We start from the raw sequence: 19,841 nt of genomic DNA, 5'->3' as shown, positions 1-19,841 counted from the left end.
AGGAGGAAAACATTTCTCCATATCAGGCTGACTTGCAGCTTTGAGGACTCAGAGAAGTGATGCTGAAATATCCAAATGTGTCATATTGATGAAAAAGATGATCAAAACAGAGCCTGACAAGTCCTATTTCAGAGGTTAAAAGAAATTCAGCTCTTTACTCTGATTTGGAATGCAAATATTTTCATGTTTGAATTTTGTTCTGACCCAGAAATTTTCAACTTAATTCAACTTCTGTTATAGCCTGGCAGAAATCTCCAGTGCCTTTGATTCTTCTGTTTGTTGCAGCGAAATGTTAAATTAAAATGCGAATGGCTTTGGTTTATCCAAATGAGAAATTCTTCATCAAAGTTTCGTCTCAGAGCAAACCATCAATGTGAGGGCTTCCCAATATAGATCTGTTTCCTCTTTGGAGATGCAGTTAGAGCAGAAAACATCCTGCAGATTGTGTTATCCTTGCCGTGCAGTGGGCTGGGAGAGCGTGGCTGCTCAGCAGGCACAGGAGCAGCAGATGGAGAGGCTCTGGGCTGTGCATTCACTGGGGTCCTTGTCTGTCTGATGCCTTTGGGGCAAATAAATCCCTTCTACTTTCCTCATTTGCAGAGTGCAAGGATAGACCTCGGCTCTGAAGTGTTTAATGCACTGATCTTTCTGCAGACATTTGCTGCTACCACAGAAAAATGTGCAAAGGCAGATTTCAGCTTGTTTTCCTCAAGCTTGTTTGTTTTAGGGTGGGATGTAAAAACTACTTGATGTGGTTTAGGTTTTATTTCCCCATGGAAGCCTGTGCCAGCTTCATCCCAACTGGAGCTGAACTTTGCTTGTTAGAAATCTCCACTCTTCATTCCCTTTAGTTACATAAGGAAAAAAAAAAGGTATTTAACAAGTAAACAGTAGAGAGCAGTTTCCTTTTGATGTTTCCAGTAGTATTATGTAATAATAGATGTTAAAAAGAATTATTTCTCCAGTTTTTTTGGGAGGTTTTGGGCAGTGGGTGGCAGAGGAAGGTGTGTGCATCAGGAGATTGCTGAGTGGGCATTTTAGTAGCTGATTCATGGCATTGGGAGAAGCATCCATTGCATTTCCTGCAGTTAATGCAGGGAGCATGGGAATGCTGGCCCAGGCAGAGCCTCCTCAGAGACCCTGAGTTGACAGGAATTTGTCTGAGATCAGCAGAGAGATGGAAAAAAATTATAGATGTGGTGAACAGAGGGATCATTGCTTCCTCTCTGCTCTGCCCACAACTTGTGCTACTGTTCTTACTGGGCAGAATGAAGTTTGGGATGAGATTTTCATTAGGAAGGTTAGAAAAATGCCAGTTTGCTGTGTCTCTCCAAAGTGACTGCTATGCCTCATAAAGAATGGAAATAAAGAGCATCCTGCCTCTGTTCCTGCCACCACAGCAGCTCCATGTGCAGAATTACTCTGGATGGAGGAGAGGGCTTTTGGTTTTTAGATTCCAAGTTGCTGTTTTGATCCTGGATAACCTCTGAAAGGCCCTGCCCTCTGCCAGCTCTCCTGTGGCTGTGTGGGAATGATTTACTGGCTCCTTTATCCTCATTTCAAAATAAACACACCTGTTCAGTGCAGCCCTGCATCCAGACCTGGGATTTTACCTCTAGAGATGGATTTTTGCTTTTCAAAGTGTGTGTTCCACCTTAATTCCCTGCTGTTCCTGCCACTACAGATGAGGGCTGTGCTCTGCACAGGCACATTGTGGCCACAGGTCATTTCACAGAGACCAGCAGGCACAACGTTCCCAAGGATTTCTTCTGGGGAAAGGCAGTGAGAAACCTCAGAGAAGAAGAGAAAACAATTCTTATCTCCATTTGCTGCTCCTGTTGTTTGGCACATGTGGAATGTGTTATGTAGATTGTTTACCACCCGCTCACAAATAGGACAGGACTGCTGGAACGTGCCTTGAGCTGTTTGATTTTCCAGCATCAGTCTCATTCCATGGTTATGACAATGGGAAGATGCCACCAGCTCAAATCCCAGGCAGCAGACTAAGAACTTAATGTTACAACTCACTTTAAAAGTTTTTTGACCAATCACACAAAGCAAAAGCACATTGACAGTAGTTCTATCCAACCACTATAAGCACAGGTACCTTTGGTTAAACAATGCTTGCTCATTTCAAATACAATACCTGCTTGTGAGCCTTAAAACACAATTCACAGAGCTCCATTATTAAGCTTAGAACTTGCTAATATCTCCCTAGATAAACTTTTCTGTAGCTTAGGGAATTATTTTAGCCAAGTGTTAATGCACAGATCATCGTTCTGTTTGTTCTTTTCTACTTCTTACATAATTTTTCTGCTGACCAATCTCATGACTATAGCTTAGCTCTAATCACAGTTCTGCTGTCTCTGAGGCCTTTTGCAGCTTTCCCAAAACCCTCTGATTTTATAGATTCCCACAATTGTTTAGCCAAAGTGATTTGTTAATTGGACTCTGCTAATGTTTGTATTGTTTGGCCAATTGGGTCAAAGCTGTGTCTTGACTATCTGTAGACAGTCATGGGTTTTTGTGTAGTATTTTAGTATAGTTTTAATATAGTATTAGTGTAATATAACCTAGCTTAATAAAGCAACTTTTCAGCCTTCTGAAATCATGGAGTCAGAGCACATTATTCCCTGAAGAATAATAATAATCCCTTGGATTATTTGGAAGAGAATAGAGGCCAGACACTGCTCATTCCAGCTACTTTTGAGCTCTGAATTTCACTCAAGAGCCCAAAACAACCTTGTGTTTCCTTGAAAATGCTGCCCTGTATGGGAATTCACTCCCTCTTTAGCATCTCACCAGCTGCCACTATGAAAATCAGGTTTCAGACACAGGGAATGCCTCCTCTATATTCTACTGCACTTCCAAGAACTTCCCCCATTTAATGGCCAGCTTGGGCATTATGAGATCCATATGTTTATGTAGACTGTCTAGGAGCTTTTAGACTTGTGAGGAGGAAGCTCATGAGCTAAATTTGGAGCCATTAAACCACAGCTCTTCTCCTGAGAGAAATTTTCCTGAAACAAAAATTGGATTTGATCAAGATGTTCCTGTTTGCATTGCAGCTTTCGTTCCCCGGAGGGTTATTTCATTAACATGTGACATCTGCTGTGGGTTTGGAGAGGTGATATTGAAAATAGAGGTAAAGGAAATAGGGCAGATAAAACATTGATGTGTGGGCTGGGGAGAAATTGGGCATTAAAGGGCTCTAAAAGATGGAGAGGAGCTGGTGGGGTTATAAAGAGAGAGAGGAAGAAGTTCATGTTTGGAGCATCCTGTACCTGAAAGGCATCTTGAGTCCTTTCCTCTGATTTTGGGACATTGAATTGGGAGGAGCTGGTTTTGAGGGTTCCAAGGTTCTTTCCTTCCAGATGGTATTGAATAACAGAATTGCTGAGGTTAGATGGTGTCTCTAGAGATCCTTAAATGTTTTCTCTGTCCTCAAAGCAGGGTCAGCTGGAGCAGGGTGTTCTGGGCCTTGTCTAATTTTAAATATCTCCAAGGGTGGAAACTCCACAGCTTTTATGGGCAAATCTGCTTTAGTGTTCAATCAAGGTTGTGATAAAAATTAATTTTTATGTTTAAATGAGAATAACAGCAGTTCACCTTTTCCTCCTCTTGTCCTTTCATGGACACCAGTGAGGAGTGAGTTCCTCCATCAGCTCTGTTCTCTCTTTTAGGTGTGCCAGCTGTACCTGTGACACTGCTGCTCACAACAGCTCCTTTAGCACAACTTGGTCTCTTCATCCTTTCTTGATATTTTACCTAAATCTGTCTTTTCTCCCCTTACCTGTTGTGACATTCATGGGCTCTCAGACTTTCTCTCACCAGTAGCTCACCTTTGATTTCTTGCTGCCTGCTGTTGGCACAGGCTCCTGTATCTCCCTCAATACATCCCCTCCTTTTTGTCAACCTGTGGTCAAACCACAAACCAGATTCAAGTAAATCTATGGCAGTTGGCATGTTAATGAATGAAAGTGTTGGTGGGGATCAGTCACAGCTAGATCAAAGTCAGGAGCCAGTTTATAATGGGAATTAAACGCCATTTTAATGCTACAACAATAATTAGAGTGGCTGGGATCCTGAAGTTCACCTCTCCTTATAGGAGAGAATTCCCACAGAATAATTTCTGCTTTATATTGTCCACCCTTCCCCTAACAAAAATTCCTTTATTAGCATTTATGTGAAAAGATTAAAGTGGCATTTTAAATAATAATCCAAATTCAAATCTATATCTCCTTTAGAAGCAGTGTCTAAACAAACCTGGCTATTTTAGAGCTGTGACATTACTGGGTGCATTATCTTGGTAACCTTTGTGAGCTGTTATTAACAGAGCTGCACAGATCCCCAAAGAGCATTTGCAGTTCAGGGGAGGGTAAAGATGAGGACACAAATCACAGAGCTCCAATCCCTCAGTCAAAACAGGTGGAGATATTTAAAGAGAAACTGGTAAATAAAATAACTGCTCAGAACAAATAAGGAGGGGGAAAGCTCTCCCATCCTCATTTTTATTATAAAGTGTAAAATCACTGTTTTCCTGCATGTCACAGTGTTCCAATAGGACACGAAACGAAGGACACACAGAAGCTGAGACATCTAAGGTATAAAGAGAGTGGTTTATTTTTGAACTCCAATATTTATAGACTTTCAAAAGTGACCAAATGGATTGGAGGATGAAATTTCTACCTCTCCAGCCACACTGGACAAACCAACAGTCCATCAAATTTCTCCTCCTCCAGAAAGGAATGCAAAACAATCATTATTTGCATGAAAAGTGTGTGAGAAATTCCATTACAAAAATGTAACATCAGAAGGCTTAGAAGAACAGGGCAGCATCACAGCCCATCCAAAGCATCTGAGAGTGATTAACCCTTGCTGTCCCTGGCAGACAGGAGGCTCAGGAGTGTTTTGTACAGTTCACACCTCTGACCTGCCAAATTTCACCTGGGGAAAGCCCACAAAGGGCAGAAATGCTGCACTTCTGTAGATCCCTCCCTGTGCATGATACACCTCCTATTCCCTGTGCAATCTGCTTCTGGTCCTTCACTAGGATAAATAAATTGGTGATGGAGTAATTTTTATTGGCCAGATGTGCCCAAACAGCTGGAGCTGCCTCACTGCTGCTATATCAATGCCTTTCCCATTGATTGGGTTTTTCCCCCTTTAATATTCCCATTATGGCATATTTTTAGCTTAATTAGCAGCAGTCCTAAACTGCCTTTTTTTTTTCCTCCCTTAGCATTTTGAGGGGGGGCATTGGGAAGGGTAATGTGTGCCTTCCCAACTTCAGCACAGTTGGCAGTGCTGATTTGATATTGAATAACCATGGAAAGTAACTGTAAATCATTCCCTTTGCTCCTCAGGGCAGGCTTTTCCTATTTTCCAGGCATTTTCTTAGTTCTGCATGGCCTATGCACTTCTGGAGTCAGGAACAACAAAGTTAACAGACTCCGTCTTTGGTAAAAGAAACCTAAATCAAAGATACTGCATTTTCCATCATGATTTACAGCAGTTAACCTGTCATCCTTAGTGCCTTATTCCCAGTTGTGCCCTTAAGAGAAAGGCAGTGTTCCTCCCACCGAGGTAATCCTTTGGAGAAAATAATCCTGGCATGATCTGCTTCCTCCAAGTGTAAGTGTGAGTGTGAATCTGTGTTTTTCTGTCTATATACTATGAGGAAAAAATGTCATTTATGCCTCTCTACTTTGTCAGTGTTAGGTGCAACCAATTATTTCAGCTGATGGATCTGCTTAGTCTCTAGGAGCTGTAGCTCTTTGATATCTAGTGAGAGTATTTGCCACTTTCGGTGCTTTACATCTTCAAAGCACTGTATAAACACTTAATTTAGTACAGAAGCCACTAGGGATGGTAAATGAATGAAGAACGTACAAACTTCCACTTAGAGGTCTAAAAGGCCTTTCAGGGAGTTGATGGAAAGTTACTCTTGCTCTGCACAGTGTGTGATTTGTGCCAGTGCTGGTTTGTTCCTGCATATTGCCTGTAAGGGACATCTCTGCTCAGATGAGGAGATTAAAACCTCCTCCACCCTCCTTCACCTTATTTTCAGCCATTCCTTTTATCCATGTGAAACACCACACACTGATCCCCTGATCAATAAAGTTATTCCAGGATATTCCAGGAAGGGATTTTGCTGCCCCACAAAATTCCAGCTGGACCAAGCAGAGCAGTTGGACTTGATGCTCTTAAAGGCTCCTTCCAATCTAAATGATTTTAGGATTCAATGAAAACCCAGATTTTCATCTTTAAATATTTCCCTGCTGATCTTGTACTCTATTTCATTGTCCTGGTGACTTTTCCCTGGTTTTTTCCAATGCCAAGGAATCTGGTTTATGGTGTTTTGTTCCTGTGCTGAGTGGAAGGTCCTGAGGAGCCTGTGGCTTAGTCCCAGGGGATCTCCAGTGTAGAGCAAATACTTTTTCACAGTCAGACCTCAGAGCAAGTCTGGGCATCTGGAATAACAGTTCTCTCCTGTCCCTGTTTGCCTCCCCTTTGCCCTCAGTGTTCTCAGGCTTTTCTCAACACTGAGTCTGCTCTACCCAAACCAGAGTTTATTCCAGCTGTTGGTATCATTACTGCCACCAAATAAATCACAAAGCTTGACAAAGGGGGGTGATGAGTGAGCTTAATTTGTTGCAATTAACACTGCTGATTCCCAGCCAGTTATGGAGACTGGAAGTGTTAAACCAACTCACACTGAACTTGCAGAGAGATTATTTTATCTTAATCCAAGCAGGGACATGGAGAAGGGGGGTCTGTCTTCCCAGGCCCAGGATATTTTGTGTGGTCCTCTCTGCTGTGTTTTGGAGATCACTTTGGGCCATTTCTCTGCTATAGTTTGTCACCCTGATTTTTTAAGATTTTCTAAGCCTTCTGATGTTTACATTCTTGTAATGAACTTTCTCACACACTTTCTGTAAATAACTTATTGGTTTGCATTCTTTTATGGAGGAGGAGAAATTTGGTGGACTGTTGGTTTGATCAGTGTCATTGGAGAGGTGGCACTGTCACCCTCCAATCCACTGTCACTGTTGGAAAACTATAAACGTTGGAGTCAGAAAATAAAAATTCTCTTTTTTACCTTGAGAGAGCTGAGTGTCCAGGTTGTGTTATTTCATGTCCTATAGTGACACTTGGGAACATAAAGCTACTCTTTACGTCTTTTGTTATAAATCAGCATGTGCAAACTTTCTCACACACTTTCTCACACACTTTAAACAGTAAATAACTTGCTGTTTTGCATTCTTTTATGGAAGAGGAGAGATTTGATGGACTGTTGGTTTGTCCAGTGCCATTGGAGAGGTGGCACTGTCACCCTCCAATCCACTGTCATTTTTGGAAAATTATAAAAGTTGGAGTCAGAAATTAAACTTCCCTTTTCTTCACCTTGAGAGCAGCAGTGTGTTTCATGTCTGATAGTGACAATAGCTTCCAGTAAATGGATACCCACAGAAGCACAGTTAGAGCTGGGGATCTGAGTGCCTAGCAGACATTATACACAGCAGGATATATTTTGCTTTATGACTTTTGATTCTCAGAGGTGTTTCCATCCTGCTCCAAGTGTTGGGTTTGACGTGGTTTAGACATTGGTGCCTCCAAGCAGCTGATTCCCATTGCTGTGCTCTGCATCCCTCATGGGTTTTGTAGTAAAAATCTTAACACAAATTGCCTTGCTAATCTTTCTTTTCTAAATACCACTGCAAAAGAGACAAACTTTGCATTCATGCATCCTTTCATTGTTATGATAATTAATTTCAATTTATAACTAATTAATGCTGTGCTATGGCTAACCTGCCCCCTATTAGTGGCAGCAAGTAGGAATCAGTGAGTGTATGAATTGCAGATGCTGGGCTGAAAAACTGACAGAAAACCCTTTGCAGGGGCAGGGATGCTGCAAGGAGCTGCTCTTCCCTCCTGTCCCACTTCCCAGTGCTGCAAACCACGATGGATATGCTGGGTTTTCATCTCTGTGAGGTGTGAGGAGGAAGGGGAGAAGTGGGAATGCCTTGTAATTAAAAGTAACAACTTAGCTGACAGTGTGATCAGAAATACAAACCTGTCTGGTGGAGCAAAGAGAAGGGAGGAGGAAATCAAAATCTTGCTGTGCACAGGTGCTCTTTGATCTCAGCTCTAATTCAGAGCAGCCCAGTCCTGCTGCAGGTGGCATTAGATAAGAGGATGAATTCCCTGGGTGGATTTTGCTGGCACTCTGAAGCAATTAACTTTTGCTTGTTTGTAAAGTGAACATTACCAGGTACTCCCCATCTTCCCAAAAAAAAAAGGATTTGAGACATCCCCATCTCCCAAATGGATTAATTATGGTTTCATCTCCCTCCTGGATCAATTATAGAAGTCTATGCTACTGGGTTTGCTAGGGGGGTTTCTTGTTCCCTTTCTCTCTTTCTCTCCTTTTTCTTTTCTCCCCTGAAAGGTGTTCCTGAACTGAAATCCCTCTTAAGGGGGATTTCAAAAAGTTCAGAAACTCTGTAATGCAAAGCTGAGACCCAGATAGTTTTAGTTCAAGGGCCAGGAAGTTTCTGGCTAGAATGTGATGATATTCTCGAAGGAATGAAGGAATGGGGCAAGATGCAACTGGGGGAAGCAGAGCTGCCCCTCAGGGCTGGGATGCTGCACGTCCTGCTGGGTGATACACGGGTATTTTCCAGGCTGCCTTGATAACAGAATACAAATCTCTGTGGCTGCTTTTCTGCTTTGTCCTAACTTTGTGCCAAATGACCCCTGCAAGGAGTAATGATGTGCATTGGGAGCTGCAGGAGAGGCAGGTGTGGCACTGCTCAGGAAGGTAAACCCAGGTCCAGAGGGGGCAACAAGGCTGGAGAGGGGCTGGGGACACAAACCCTGTGAGGAAGCCCTGAGGGAGCTGGGGGTGCTCAGCCTGGAGAAAAGGAGACTCAGGGCTGCCCCCATCACTCTCACAGCTCCTGAAAGGTGCCTGTGCTCAGCTGGGGCTGGGCTCTGTCTGCAGCAGCACTGACAGAACCAGAGCACACAGCCTCAGGCTGCACCAAGGGAAACACAGGCTGGAGATTGGGAAAAAGCTTTTACAGAAAGGGTGATAAAGTTCTGGAATGGCTGCCCAGGGAGGTGGTGGAGTCCCCATCCCTGGGTGTGTTTAACAAAGCCTGGATGTGGCACTGGGGGCCAGGGTTTGGGTGAGGGGTTGGGGCTGGGTTGGACTCGATGGTCTTGAATCACTCTGTGATTCTGTGAGTTCTGTGCTAAAGCCTGACCTCAACAGGTATTTTCCTGCTGGGCTGAGCACAGCCTGGGAGGCAGAGGAGAGGTCCCAGTTTGGGAGAGAGATGTGCTGCTCCATCAGGGATCAGGGCTGGAGGAAAGCCCCTGCAGCAGCTCACAAAATGCACATTTTTGACAAAGCTCCTTTCTCTGTGAAGAAACTCACAGGCAAAGAGAGAAGAGAGTTTGGGCTACTTTCCCATCTATTTTCTGCTTATTTTGTACATTTTTCAAGGCAGATCCAAGGACCCTTCTAGAGAGTGCCCTGGGAAGGGCTGGGATTGCATTTGGAGCCATGGCTCACCCCAGTCCTTACCTCCAGCAATTAGTTTAACAAATCAGCTTTCTCAAGACCCTCAGCCATGTGCTGCTCACAGTGTAATTGTGCGTGACTGTTCCTCATTAGACAGCAATATTTACCTCCAGGGAATGAGCATTTCAGCCTGGGATGAATCAAACTTTGGCAAATGTCACTGCTTTTGTCAGGGCTGAGATAAATGAGCACACAGAGCTCTCAGCACCTGGGTATTGTGTCAGGGGCTGCCAGGGGGGGAGGCAGGGCAGCTGCAGGACAGAGCTGATGCTTGCAAACCCTGTTCCTTTCCTTTGGAGCAGGAATTCAGAACCTGAGCAAGGCTGGAGAGTGTTTTATTGTGCACAGTTGGGCTGCACTGGGGAGCATTTGGCAGGGAAGCCTCGTTCCTAGCAAGGCTGCACAGGCTGCCAGACTTGTTAGCAGTTGTGTTTTAGGGGATGCACATCTGTGATCCTGACTGGGATCCAAGCTATTTAGCCTATTTGTGCAGGAATGCAAGAGGTAAATTCCGGCTTTAAGGTCCCAGCTCTCCCTTAGTTTTATCAGGAAATGTTGGGTAGCACTCATGGATTGAAAGACATTCTTACTAAACTCAGAAGTATACAACAGTTTTTCTTTCCCTGGGAGGAAAACATTGCTGATATCTATATATCTCTATCTATATATCTCTATCTATATCTATATCTATATCCCTATCTATATCTATATCCCTATCTATATCTATCTATATATCTATATAATCTATATATCTATATCATCTATATCTATATATCTACATATCTATACATATTTATGTGTGTGTATATATGTTTAACAAAGTAGGTACCAGAGAGGTTAAGCAGTCATTCCCAGATAAAAAAAAAAATAACAGCTTGGGTTCAAAGAAGGCAATAAATAAGATTACTCCACCAGCTCCTGTTCTCTGTCTACTAATTCTATTTTCACCTGAGCAATATGATACTCCTGCACCTCATCTATGTGAGGGGTGTCTAGAAAAGACTTTTTGAAGACTGTGTTCAACAAGTAGTTCTCTGCCTGTGGGAGAATTAGTATCTAAAAGAATATAGAAAGGAAGGGCTCACCAATCTCAGGGAGTTCTGCTGTTTTTGTGCTCTAGAACATTCTTCAAATAGAGCTTTCTATTTGAGCTTTCTATTCTTTTCTATTTGAGAGCTTTCTATTTCTATTTCTATGTGTGAGCTTTCTTTCTCTCTAAGGGAAGGTGGGGATTTCTCTCTGTTTGGGGTTTTACAGAAGGGGGTAAAGCCCTGCTTTGCTCACTTTGTCATGTCTTATATTGTAATTTTTATTTATCTTTTGTTGCCTTCGTGCAAATCTGTTCCAGACAGTGGATTCTTATCTCCAGGGTCAGTTAATGAAGCGTTTGAAGTGCAGTACCCACTGATCTCTGTAAGCTGAATAACCCAGGCTGCAGCTGCCTGAGCTCCCCTGAGTGCTGAGGGACTGAGGGGCTGGCAGGGAGAGAGGAATAGGGGACTTCAGAGAAGCAAACTGGCCTGAATTTTCTTTTTTATTAAACTTATTTTACCAATTGTACAAACTTTAGTGTTGGTACCTTCCATGGCAGCAGAAAGCAGGGAAAGCAGAAGGACCCAGTGTAGGTAATTTGTCCCTACAAGGAGAATTTGTTTATTTTGAGCTTGGAGGGTATTGATCAGGAGATGCCAGAATATGGCTGAGGCTGCCTGTGACTGCTTGAATTATTTTGTAAATCTCAGGATGTGCTCTGTGGATAGATCAGGGACTGGTGTTTCTATGCTTCAGCCTGTGTCACAGACGTCTTTTATGAAAAATCCTTTCCTTAGGATTTTTCCTCCTGAGAATCTGAGAAGCCTCAGGAACAAAATGTAAACAATGATTATCTGCTGCTGTGGAATGCAACAGGTGCATCTGTGATTGGTCTCATAGAGTTGTTTGTAATTAATGGCCAATCACAGTCAGCTGGCTTGGACAGACAGAGACAGGGCCTTTGTTATCATTCTTTATTTTTCTATTCTTAGCTAGCCTTGTGATGAAATCCTTTCTTCTATCCTTTTAGTATAGTTTTAATATAATATATATCATAAAATAACAACTCAAGCCTTCTGAAACATGGAGTCAGATCCTCATCCTCAGACCCCTGTGAGCACCATCACAAGCCTGGATGCTCCCTGAGCTTGGTGCTCCTGGGGGTGTTTGCCTGGTGTTGGGATCCCAGCACAGCCTCAGCCTGCCAGTGCCCTGGCTTTCCTCACACACTGCTGCAGTTGTCATGCATTCTCTGCTCTCTATGTTACATAAGCAGTATTAAATAGAAAATGGATTTTTCCCCATGGACTGGAGGTTTCCAAACACAGAAAAGAGCAGACAGGTATTTCTGTGAGAATACCAAGAGGGCTCAGCCTGTGCTCCTCAGTGAAGGAACTTGGGGCAATGAAAGCTTCAACTCTGGTGTGGTTTTGAACTTAAAAAAACCCAAACAAAACACAGCAAAAGAAAAGGAAAAAGGGAACAAGTAAACATCAAAACTAAAAGGTACTGAAAAGATTATTTAGAAGAGAATGGATTCCCACTGCCAGAGGGCAGGGTTAGATGGGATATTGGGGAAGAATTGTTCCCTGTGAGGGTGGGAGGCTCTGGAATGGAATTCCCAGAGCAGCTGTGGCTGCCCCTGGATCCCTGGCAGTGCCCAAGGCCAGGCTGGACAGGGCTGGGAGCAGCCTGGGACAGGGGAAGGTGTCCCTGCCATGGCAGGGGTGGAATGAGATGAACCTTTAAGTTTCCTTCCAGCCCAAGCCCTTCCATGTTCCTAGTGCAGCTCTGTCAGGTCAGGGTGGCCAAGAAAAGGGAGTCTGGTCATGGCTGTTCCAAGGATTGAGCTGGTAATCTCAAATTTTGGTCAGATTTCACTGGATGGGTGGGGTTTGTTTGGCTTCTGGCCCCTGAGGAGTGAGATCCATCTGTGAGAGGTGTCTGTGTCACTGACAGCTGCCCCGCAGTGACCCCTCAGCTCCCTCAGAGCCTCTGGAGAGGAGCGAGTGTTCTCAAGTGTCACTGTCATATTCTCTGAAAAATCCCTTCGCCAGGATTTCTTCTCCTGGGAAGCCTCAGCTTCTCCATGTTTTGCTCCTCTGGAATGTGATTTGGAGAATTGTTTACCCAGCATGTGAATTGTTTTAACTTAATGACCAATCCCAGTCCAGCTGTGTTGGGACTCTGGTCTGTCACAGGTTTTTATGATCATTTTTGTTTAGCCTTCTGATGTCTCCTTTCTCTTTCTTTAGTGCAGATATAATATAATATAATATAATATAATATAATATAATATAATATAATATAATATAATATAATATAATATAATATAATATAATATAATATAATATAATATATAATATAATGTATCTCAGCCTTCTGCAATCTTGGAGTCAATTCTCATCTCTCACCTCCTCCTGGGGACCCTCACAACACCACAACAATTGGTGACCACACTCAAGGGTGATCCATCTTACCAAGGCATCTCCAGGAGGCTGTGATGAATTCAGAATAAAAGGATCAGTTTCTCTTCACTAACAGCAAAGAGAGCAGAGCTGATGTGGGTGTCTGTGGTAAACATCTGGGATCTGGGTAAATCCCACCTGATGTGATTTCTGCTCCTTGCTGAAGCTGGTGGGATTTTACACCATTCAGTTTGATGTGAGGGATGTTCAGCCTCACCAAATCAAGCTTGAGCTGCCTGTGTCAGATGTGGAAATTGTTCCACTTTTGTCCTAAACTTCTCTGGATGGCAAATGTGTTGCTTTCACATGTCATGTGAAACATCATTGCTGTTTGAATTATGACATAAGGAAAAATCCCCCATATTCTTCTGATCTTTACAATAAAACAGGATGTGGAGATTTGGAATAAGCCACTGTCCAGTGATATTTGAGCACATCTCACTGTATCAGCTTAAAAGCTGGATAGATGCAGATATTTAAAATTCTCAAAGATCTTACTTGGTTACACTCATTTTAATGCTTTTCCAGGGCACCACAGTTCATTCTCTTCCTTGCATTTCACATGCAAAGCGTCGGGTTTAAATACAAATTAGTCTGAAAACAATCCTCTCTTTACTTTAAATTTTAAAAGCTTGGATTTAGCTTTTAGGCTCATTAATATTCACAAACATTGCTTAGTTAAGCTTGCTTTAATTTCTCTGTGTGCTTTGTTAAAAGGGATTATAGTGATGTTTGCATTCTCATGGGAGACTTTTAATATTGTGCAAATTTTGGTCATTATTATGGAAAAAAATGTTGAAAATCTGCCTCAGTCTCTCCTGTACTTTCTCTAACTTCTTGACAGCTTAGTGAGAGTGTTTTTTCCATATGTATTAGGTGGATTTTGCATTTCTCTTTGAAAGGTGTTTGAGAGTTTCAGAACCCCAGAGGAGAAAGAGACTTTTGGTGTCCAGGTAGGACAAGGGAATTCACCCCTTCAGATTTGGAAAGCCCATCAGCCTTGGAGCAGCCCCAGATTTGCACAGCCTTTCCTCAGCCAGCGGCACCGCGTCAGGGTTTGTCACCAGCCTTGGCCAAACGAGCTGGAAAGCACAGCAGCCTCTTCCTAATGATGTTCTGGAGCCAGAGCCAGCTAAACCCCTGGATCTGCAGTGCTCACAGAGGATGGAGAATCCCTGCTGCTTTTCTCCCTGCTCAGCTCCAGCCCTGATATGTTTCAGCCCAGAGGGGTTGAGAAGCAGCACATGAGGGGCTCCGGCAGCTGCAGGGCTGGAGCTGCTCCAGAGGAGCCCAGGGCTGCTGCAGGGATGGGGCAGAGCTCCTGCAGCCCTGGATAGAGGGGCAGGGAGTGCCCAGCCTGTGGGGCACTGCAGAGCTGAGACCCAGAGTGATGCCACCTGTGACCGTGTTCACAGGGGTCTGAGGATGAGGGAAGAGACAAGGATCTCACTCCATGTTTCAGAAGGCTGATTTATTGTTTTATGATATATATTACATTAAAACTATACTAAAAGAATACAAAAAAGGATTTCATCAGAAGGCTAGCTAAGAATAGAGTAGCAAGGAATGATAACAAAGGTTTGTGGCTCGGACTCTCTGTCTGAGCCAGCTGGGCTGTGATTGGCCATTAATTAGAAACAACTGCATGAGACAGGCTGCTTCTGGTTTAAGCCATGCAGGGAAATCAGAGCTTATGTCAGAGCACTAGGACAAAGCTAAGCTGAGAAAAGCTGCTCTGCCTTCCTCTGGGCTTTTCAGCTGGAATTGGCTCTTGGAAAGTGTCAGAGATGGGGAAGAAGAGAAAAATTGGCCATGTCCTATAGGTGACTTCCCTTGCAGAGGAAGAAGAGCAGGATACTGATTGCTAAACCCTAAAATCTCACAAATCAGCAGCCAAGTGAAATTTGTACATCCAGGAACTTGTCATGCAAAGGGAACTTCTTTTTGGATTGTTTTGTCTGCATCTTGCATGCTGCACCTTCCCTTGGGATCTTTGACAAGCTGTTCCCCCCAGTCTGTAATTTCATGCACCCCTGTAATTTATCACTCAAATAGTTTTGGCTTGCGCAGCAGGAGCTGTAGCAGAATCTATAAATCAAATAAAACATTACTTTGATCACAGAGTAAGTGAAACTTTCATTTCATATAATGTCTTCAGTGGCTCTTGGGTGCTGTTTTTTGAACCATGCAGGGTGTTAAGGGGAAAAATGCAATGGAATTCTCTGAGAGCACCATTTGGATTTGGCAGGAAATAATTCATTAATTGAATACCAGCTGTGTGCCCAGCCCCATTGTTGTGGGATGCATCACAGGAGCGTGGAAGAAACACCAGAGCAAAGTGCTGGTGTAACTTTTAGGGATTTTCTCTTCCCTACTTCAGCTAGAAGGGTTAATGTGTCTTAGGATTTGTTTATTTATTTATTCACATTCAATCTGATGGATTTAGGGGTTTCCATTATCCATGTCAGTGTCTAATCCTTTGTTGAATCAGTAGTAGAGGGATGCAGTTCTTTGTTTGCTCCAATTTAATAAACCATGGCAAAGGTTGGCAGGGGGGATAACAGTTTCTGTACTTTTTTCACTTGGAGTCCTTTATCCAAAGTCTCATTAAACTAATCTGTCCTGCTCAGAGAACCTGAAGGTAACTGAAAAAATAATAATGCCTTTATTTAGCAGAAGTAGCAATTAAAACTCAGGTGTATGACAGCTCTTTTTGTAGTTTTGGGCACTGTTCTGAATTTATGAAGGAGATGCACATATGTGTTTCTTGCTCTTGCTTATTTATTTGCTTTATAAAGTCAAGTCATGGTGAATATTACTCTGGAGAATCTTGTAAATTTGTGTGATATCTGTCCCTCTAAGTGAGGATTGTAAACTTGGTAGGCACAGCTCGAAAATTATTGGTTGTTATGAGTTGTTCTCTGTTAAAATTCTTGCTGAGGATTCACTTTTCTGCTTTTACTCTCTATTTGTTGCTTCTTTAGTGCAGTTCCTGCTGACCCTGACCCCCACCACTGGTCACAGATGTATTTCATGAGGTCTCTGGGGAGCCTTAGTGAATGTGCTCCTACAGACCAGCATGGAATGGTTTGGGTTAAAAAGGATCTCAAAACTCATCCAGTCCCACCTCTGCCATGGCAGGGACACCCTCCACTGTCCCAGGCTGCTCCCAGCCCTGTCCAGCCTGGCCTTGGGCACTGCCAGGGATCCAGGGACAGCCACAGCTGTGCCAGGGCCTGCCCACCCTCACAGGGCAGAGTTTCCTCCTCATATCCCATCTAAATCTCTCCTCTTTTAGTTTAAACCCATTCTCCCTTGTGCTGTCACCATCAGCCCCTGTCAAAAGTCACTCTCAAGCTTTCTCATGAGCTCCCTTTGAGCACTGAGGCCTCAGGGAGATGTCCCTGGAGCCCTCCCTTCTCTGCACACAGTGTCACACAGAGTGGATTTGGGCTGGGATTTGTGTGCTCAAGTGGATAAAACTCAGTTCTCTTCTTCTATTTCAAACCATCAAAACTTCTGAGGACAACATTACATCATTGCTGGCTTTAGTGTTGGAGTTTCTGGCTTCCAGATCCTGATTCATTTGGGTGTTTTTCGGTTTAGTTTTGTCATTTGAGTAGCTCCAGCAGAGCAGTGGTTGGAGATCAGTGCTGCAAGAGGCAGAACACTTTCTCTTGTCAAATACAAATACATGCATGTGTGGTTTTGAGTCCTGCTGACTCAGATCAGAGTGCTTGAGATTACATAAAGGGATATCAATAGAGTTTAAAAGACTTGAATTAAAACAGAGGATTTGTCACTCCAAGGTAAAGTAAAATAATGGTATTTTGAGATTTAGTTTTAAGTATTAACAAAGTAATGTTGTTGAAAGTGCAAAATCATAGAGCATCATCAATATAGAAGTCATGAGAGGCAGAATCATTAAATCTTCCACATTTATTTTTGATGAGTCAAGCCCTGCCTTGCTGGATCAAACTGAAATAAAGGGTGGTCTGAGAAGTGGCTGTGAAAAAACCTTTTCCACATGTGCTTCCTTCTCTTTCCCTGGGCACCCATAAAACCTGTTCATATATCCTACCTAAATATAAATTAGCCATTGAATAACTGACAGAAATGTTAATTATCTTTTATTTAGGGTCAATGAGTCTTTGGATAGTTTTTGTTGTGGCATTATGGAAGTGACAAAAACATCTACAGTAGTAAGGGATTAATTACCTGAAACTTCACTGCTGCAGACTCTCTTTGTTTTGATTGAAACATTTAAGTTTTATCAAAGCTACAAGGTATTATTTGCATGCAGAACATCTGAACACAGAAATGATTTTGAGCCTGAGGCTTCAGGGATGTTTGTGTTTCTGTGTGAGGCTTAATGCAGCATTGAGGTTTAAGAATTGTTGTGTATGTGACACATTAATTTATTATTGTGAGAGAAAGGAAGGAATCTAAGGAAAAGAGAATAAAGACCCCATAAGAACAATGAAGACATCCAGTTGCACAGATGTGTAAACTGTAAAGCTTAGCACTGGTAAAGATGGGATTATTGTTTCTGGAAACATGTTGCAATTATGCACTCTGCTTTGGAGACCATAAGTCCTTTCATAGCCTTTCTCATTTTGAGATGAAAACTGCTAAGCAACAGAAGAGTTCACTGTGCACTAACAGGATTTCTCTGATTGCTTAGAAAGGTAATTGCAAAATCAGGGTTTTTTTTAAAGGAACAACAATCAAACATCCTTCCAAAGCAAAATCACCACTTTCTAGATTTATTAAAGTTCTGAAATATTTTGCTCTAGCTAAATCTTTTCATTCATATGGTTTAGATCTTCACATTTACGGTATCCCATGCAGGGATCAGTGTTGCCAGACATGTTCTTATGAACCTGTGGTTACTCTGAAGGAGGGGAGATTTAGATATTTAGAATAAATTCTTCCCCATGAGCCCTTGGCACAGGTGCCCAGAGCAGCTGTGTCTGCCCTGGATCCCTGGAAGTGCCCAAGGCCAGGCTGGAACAACCTGGGATAATGGAAGGTGTCCCTGCCCATGGCAGGGAGTGGAACTTGATTAATTTTAATCTTCTCCAACCCAAACCATTTTATATTTCTGCCTTGAACTGGTTTTATTAAGACAGCTGGGGAAACTGGCCAGGTTAGAAATACAAACCTTCAAGCCTAAACTGAACTGGAAATGAGATTTTTTTTTGTGGAGTGTGATGAAATCTGGAGCTGTGAGATTGAAATGTTTTTCTTTTTTCCCTTGTCTTTGGGTTAAGTTCTTACAGTTCAGGACATTTGAAATGTTGTAGAGCAGACAGAAAAGATTACCCAGTTTATTGAATCCTCTTTGCTTTTTGCCATAGTAATCACTTTTACTTGAAACAAAGCAATAGCTCAAACTATGGATTATTATGCTATCATAAGAAAATGCTTGTTAAGAATGAAAGAATTATGTTATCTAAAGTAAAGCCATTTTAATATTCCATGGCTCTGCAGGCTTGAAATCTTAAGTTATTGCCTTAAAATCCTCTCACACAAAATCCATAATCTCACTGAAAAAAGGGTTCTTGTTTCAGTTCTCTCAGAAGGGGTGTCCCCTTCTGCTCCACTCCAGCCTGTCACCATCCTAAGAAAAAACTTTGGGAGTGAATTATGGGATGGGCCATTTCCACCTCTGGGACCTCACTTTTCTAAGCAGAAGAAGTTTTTTCAAAATTATGTCTGATAATAATAATAATAATAACAACAACATTATCATCAGCATCAGCATCATCATCCTTAAAACTCACTCACAGGAATTAGGCATGGGAGGGACCATCCAGGGGTACTGCATCTTTTGGTAGCCAAACTCCTGATTTTCACTTATTTTCCTTCACTCAGAGCCACAAAAAGCATTGTAGCTCTTAGAAAACCTAGCTTATGTTTTGTCTAAATGTGTCTTTAGGAAACTTTTCATCTCAAACATCAAGATATGGCAGCTCCAATCCTTCCCTTTGCTGTTTGCAGCAGTGGTTAATCACCCATATACTGTAAAAAATGTGTCCCTTCCTCCTAATTTGAAATAGTCTGAGTGTCTGTGGAACAGCAGCTGTGAATCTGACAGAACAGTGTTTCATGTTCTTTCCCTGAAGTGATCTAATAATATTTAACATCTGTGGACCACTCGGGCTGCCAGGATTTTAAAAGCCTGCAGTGAGAGGGTTTGCATTATGAAGGACACCCCACTTTTCTATTGCTCTCATACATGTACATTTGATGGCTTTTTTTAGTAGCAATTTTGTGTGCTTGCAGGTTTGCTGCACATTTATTGAGCTCTGCAGTATCAGTGTAAACATGGATTTGCTGTGTATCTTCATCTTCCATCCCTGGATGCATTCTGCATTCTCTGTGCTGCCCTAGAAAAAAATCAAACTAGTTTGGGCAGAAATAGTAACTAGGTTTGGGCAAATGTTGCACGTGTTTTTCAGTCCTAGAAAACTCAAAATTAAAACCTGGAGGGTGAGTTTGTGCTTGAATGCAGGACTGATTTAAAAAACCCCAAACAAATGAACAAATAAAACAGAGGCTTGTACTCTGAACAGAGATTAGCAGCAGGTTTGTTCGTGCTGCTTCATTTTGCTTTTCATAAATAAGAGATTTGGTGGTACAGGAAGTCAGAGCTTGCTGTTTACTGAGACACATGTATTTGGAGGCAGGATGGAGGATTTGTGCCTGGAGGTTCCACCTTGTCTCTTCCTGGGTTTGTGAGATGC

At 42.5% G+C, this 19,841-nt stretch overlaps 1 protein-coding gene across 5 annotated transcripts in view; it reads left to right on the top strand.

Annotated features, from left to right (window-relative positions):
* The window catches only part of PTPRT (protein tyrosine phosphatase receptor type T), a 491,783-nt gene that overhangs the window by 62,852 nt on the left and 409,090 nt on the right, over positions 1-19,841 (top strand). The gene's annotated exons all lie outside the window — the stretch shown is intronic.

Source organism: Melospiza georgiana, chromosome 17, assembly GCF_028018845.1.
Source record: "Melospiza georgiana isolate bMelGeo1 chromosome 17, bMelGeo1.pri, whole genome shotgun sequence".
NCBI classification, from domain to species: Eukaryota; Metazoa; Chordata; class Aves; order Passeriformes; family Passerellidae; genus Melospiza; species Melospiza georgiana.
This window is presented reverse-complemented; position numbering and strand designations above follow the sequence as displayed.